Below are 5693 nucleotides of genomic sequence, written 5' to 3'. Positions count from 1 at the left end.
AAACAAGGACACAATGACTTTTTTTAAGAAAAATGTTAACAAAGTTAATCATTAGGAAAAAACAATTAAGGAACCAATGGGGAAAGTAACACAAATAACCAGTTTAGGAATTAAAACAGAATCATTCTTTTGTAGAGATTATAGCTTTGACCAAGATACTAGAGAAAGATATGAAATTCTTAGGAGTAAAATTTGACTACAGAGATCAATATCCACCCTATTTTGAAAATCAGGCTTCCAAAAAACAAATATAACATAAAATAGAAAAACTCCTATATAACCCAAGTAAGTTGAATCACATTTTGAAAACTCCAAATGGTCAACCCAGAAAGTCACACAATGACAATTTCAGGTCCAGAATTAGAGAATACTTCAAACTTTTACCAAAGAAAAAACAAATTTACATTTCAAAGACCTACCCAAAGTGAAAATAAGCAAAGCCTATTTTTTAGTTTCTTTTGGAAAACCACCATTATGGTGAGGATGGTGCAAGCAGGCCAAGACTTCAAATTAAAAAAGGGGGCTGGTGCTATGGCACAACATGTTAAAACCCTGGCCTGGAGTGCCAGTGTCCCATATAGATGCCAGTTCTAGTCTTGGCTGCTCCTCTTCCAATCTTGCTCTCTGCTATGGCCTGGGAAAAGCAGTAGAAGATGGCCCAAGTCCTTGGGCCCTTGCACCCATGTGGTAGACCCAGAAGAAGATCCTGGCTCCTGGCTTTGGATCAGTGCAGCTCTGGCTGTTGCAGCCATCTGGGGAGTGAACCAGTGGGAGGAAGACCTCTCTCTCTGTCTCTACCTCTCTCTGTAACTCTGTCTTTCACATACATAAAATAAACCTTAAAAAAAAGAAATTAAAAAAATAAATTTTGGATCAAGACTTGAAATAAAAATTGTTTTATTAAAAGCATCTCTTTTATAAACAGAGCTACTAGTATCCTCAGAAAAGTATTAATGTAATAAATGAAATCATCTAAGAAAATATATCAATAAGAAGCAGGGACATAATAAAAAATGCAAGGGTGGTTAACATTCCCAGACAGGCTTTCCAGGCAGGTAAAAATCACAAGAAGAAAATCCCATGGTCATTTAGATTCCGTGTTGGAAAGCATTTAGTAAAGTACAGCAGCTAGGAAAGAGAAAACTGCTAGCAGAGCAACAACAAAAAAGGCAGTGACTTCTTTACTGTGACTGAGAGTGAAATGAACCTACAGCAAACGATGCAAATAATAAAGGGTCATTGAAAGCTTTTTTCCTTACAGTAAGCCTAGGCCATGATTCCTGCACTCTCTCTCAGACTTTCTACTACAGGTGTAATAAAGGAAATAAAACAGCAAAAAGTAATTACATGGTATAAAGATCAATTTCTAAGTCATAAAATGTGAATATACTGGGTGATGCTTATATATGGAGATAATCCATGAAAATCTAAAAACTGATAAATGAGATTACTGGAAGAATTATACATACATGTGTGTGTGTGTGTGTGTGTGTTCTACTATTTACTAAGTACTAGCAGGAAACAGAAAATAATAATAAAGGACAACAGGCAGACTAAAAAAAAAAAAAACAAGTTAAATTGGAGGATTCAATTTTGTGATATCCTTAAATATTCTTTAAATCAATACTTTAAAAACTACAGATGATTCAACAGAAAAAGTATCACATAGAAGATGAAAAAGAAAGGCTGTGAAGCCAATAAACAGCCATTAAATGGTAACCGACCTGAGTTAGTTTACTGCAAGCTCCAGGTAGGATCCTCTCAGGAAGATGCAGGTGGGAGCCCAGCAGTGAGCAGGACCAGAGAGGAGATCCCACCGCTCGCTGCAGGGAGGGAGGCGCATAAGAGAACAAATTTCAGAAATGAACCCAAGACTCCTTCTTGCTTCTGCCTCCAGCAAGACCTGGAATTATGCAGCAGCGTTATGGAGACGCTGATTGGCTGCATCTTTTATGACGTGGTGCGTCCTCACAGCTATGCAAGCTGTCCAATCAGGTGTGGTAGCATAAACACTACGGAATCCCGCGGAATCTTGACGTCATAGTAGTCGACCAGTTCCGTGGTGGAGAGGCCCAAGGAGGGGCTCCAGCACTCAGAACTCTGAATGTAGCCCACGTCCATCGTTCTCGTACCTCCTTCCATCGCAGGAAGCTGCTCACTTGGACCTCGGGACGTGGTGCGTGGGGCTGAGCTTGAGGAGAGGGGAAGGCAGGGTGGGGAAGTTGTCAGAAAAGGCTGGCAGGATGTGGGCTTCCCAGAGGTTGTGGCTGGAGCCTGTAGGCCCCCTCTCATTGCTGATACGACCCTCCACTCAGCCCCTTCTGGTCTGCAGTGTGGAGGCTGGACTGGCACCCGGGACCCCGGCGTCCTGTTCCTTTCCTGCTCACAGCCCAGGGGCCATCCCTGGGCAGCTGTTGGTGGCATCCCCTTGTCTTCCCCGATTGTGCAGTGGGGACAGGATGGCCATTATGGAGCATATGGGTTGTGTGCTGGGTTCCTGCAGCGAAGAGCTGTCACTTATGGGATCCTCAGTTCCTCCCTTCTCCCCGGGGTGACCGGATTCCCCAAGTTTTCTGAATAGTTCAGAAGCTGTCTCAGCTCATGGCCCCTGACTTCTCAGCGTAGCTCTTTCTGGAAGTCTGACCACATTTTCTGTTGGTAACAGCAGTGTCACAGACCAGGTAAGCTAATGAAACAGTTTTATTTTGATCAGGGCTTTGGTCGAGGTTTTAGAGGGGACAAGAGGACACTGTATTTTGGTCTTGGATGTCATCTAAGCCTTTACATGTTCCTTTTACAGGCTGTCATCTGTCTCTGAACTTTCAAATAAGAACTTTTAGCTAGTCACATTTATCAATGTTTTTAAAACTGCTTCTGTTCCATGACAGCCTTCCCAACCCCAAAGATATAAACCTAGTTTTTTGAGTTTTAATTTGTATTTTGATGTAGGGTGATTGTTTTCAAAGTTATTGGAGTATAATTGACAAACAAAATTTGTATATATTCAAGGCCTGCAACTTGATGTTTTGATATGTGAAGAGACTTTTTAAAAATTTATGGAAATTTCACTGTTTAATCCTGTTTTTCACAAACCTTTTGGAGTTCCCTTGTACATATACATTCTGAAATAATTAGGACAATCAAACTAATATAGCCATCACCTTACATAGTTTTTAAAAGAAAACCTAGTGCCTTAACAAGTTGTGAGTATCTAATCATATATTCATAACATTTCTGGGCTGTACATTATCTACTAACTGTAAATGTTATTAGTCATTCAACTAACATCTTCCCATTTCCTTCACTGTTCTCTTCTTAAGTTTGACTTTCTGAGATTCCATAAATAAGGGAGATTGTGTGGTATTTATCTTTCTGTGACATTTCAATCAGCCTAATGGTATATTCAAACTTTTCAATCCAGATTGTGACAAAATGTCAGAATTTCCTTGTTAAGGTTGAATGTGACTCCATTGTGGGTGTATGGCATTTCTCTACTCATCTGTTGATAGGCAATGTTTGTTTATATATCTTATTCATGTGAATAATGCTCACATGAACATGGTTGTGCAGTTTTATCTTTGAGATAGTAATTTTACTTCTTTAGATGCACATCCAATAGTGGGAATGCTTTATCATTTGTTAGCTCCATTTTTAATTTTATTTGAGACACCTCCATAGTGTTCTCCATAGTGGGTGTACTAATTTACATTTCTATAAACAATTTATATGTTCCCTTTTCACCAATGCTGGTTCAATATTTATGTTTTTTACTTTTTTACAATAGCTATTTTTACACATGTGAGATCATAACCATTGTGGTCTTGATTAGCAGTGCTGAGTCCCTTTTAAATGCCTGTTAGCTGTTTGTGGAAAAACTGATCTGATCCTTTGCCCATTTTTTATTACAATATTTCCTTTTGAATTGTGTCTATTCTTTATAATAATCCTTTAATCAGCCATGATTTGCCAGTATTTTCTCTCATTCCTTGCTTTCACTTTTCAGCTTTTCCTTTAGTATGCAGAATTTTTTTTATTGTTTTGCAGTCCTACTTCCTTATTTTTGCTTTTGTCACCTGTACATTTGCAGTCATACCTAAATCATTATAAAAGTCTGGAAAAGCCACAGTTTTAGATGTTGGTGATTTGAATCAGTGGATGAGAATGTCCTCTCTCGCTCTCTCTCCTTCTCCCTCCCTCTCTCTCTCTCTCTCTCTCTATTTCTCTGTGTGTCTCTTTTTCTTTGAAACTAATTAATTGAGAAATTCTTTAAGAACTTCATAGAGTAATTGGTACCAAATCAGAGCTAGATGATAGTGAGTTCCTTGTGTTACATAGCATGTGGGTGACTATAGTCCACTGTAAGCTATCCCATATTTTAGGAACAAATAGAGGAAAGGTGCTCCAAGGCCCTGATTTTGAAGTATAATGTCAGAGAAGGGAAAATGTTGTTTACTCCAATTTATTCAGTACACATTGTATGCATGAATTAAAATCTCTCACTGCAGTCCATAAGTATGTATAATTATTGTCAACAAAATAAACTCAAAACATCGTTCTTGGTGTATAACATTCAGGGGTGTTAAAATACTTAAATTAATATCACAACTAAAATTCTGATCTTTGGAAGCAGTTTATTCATACAAACATAATCTTGAAATATGTGAATTGGCATTTTTTTAAAGATTTATTTTATTTATTTGAAAGAGTTACAGAGAGAGTTAGAGACAGAGAGAGAGGTCTTCCATCCGCTGGTTCACTCCTCAAATGGTCGCAATGGACTGAGCTGAGCCGATCCGAAGCCAGGATCTTCTTCTGGGTCTCCCACGTGAGTGCAGGGGCCCAAGGACTTGGGCCATCTTCCACTGCTTTCCCAAGCCATAGCAGAGAGCTGGATCAGGAGAGGAGCAGCGGGACTAGAACTGGTGCCCATTCGGGATGCCGGCATTCAGGCCAGGGCTTTGACCCCCTGCACCACAGCACTGGCCCCAAGAATTGGCATATTTTCATTCTAAGTGGAGTGATTAGGAGGCAGTATTTTACCTTACAATGGTAATTAGTACAACTTTTAAGTTGTTTCATATAAGAAAAATGAAGTATTTCTTTAAGAGTATATGGAATTAATTTTAATTAGGACAATATCACAAGAAATATGGAATTAAATGGCAGGTTAATTTTGGTGCAAAATTTTATTGAAAAACATGCATATTTCTTTCATACTAAACAATGCCCATGAATTGTAAGGCCTTTGCATTTATGGATTTAAATATATTTCAACCAAAATGAACATATTTCAATTTCATGTTCCAGAAAATATGTGAAACCCCCTCATATTTGTTCATTTTATTTTCTTCCATGAGGCCCAAATTCAGTCTGCCCAGTCCTGTCTCATATTTTCAGTGAATATCCTATGCTTTGTGCTGTGTTGCAAGTTATGTAATCATAAGCACATTCTAGTATAAACACATTTCCATTAATCCAAATGCTTCATATTATCTATAGCCCTCCTCATTAACCATCAGCCCCAGCACAGGCATTAATCTAAACCTATCTCCAGAGATTGACCTTTCCTGGACATGTCATAATGGGAAACAGGATGTTAGAGTATATGGGGATGGCTTTGAGTTTCTTCTTTTTCTTTGTCTTTTGAATTGCATTATTTTGTGATCTATCATTTCTTAATTAAATTTGATTGT

This window comes from Oryctolagus cuniculus, chromosome 20 (assembly GCF_051225735.1).
Source record: "Oryctolagus cuniculus isolate XC-2025 breed Fujian yellow rabbit chromosome 20, ASM5122573v1, whole genome shotgun sequence".
NCBI lineage: Eukaryota > Metazoa > Chordata > Mammalia > Lagomorpha > Leporidae > Oryctolagus > Oryctolagus cuniculus.
This window is presented reverse-complemented; position numbering follows the sequence as displayed.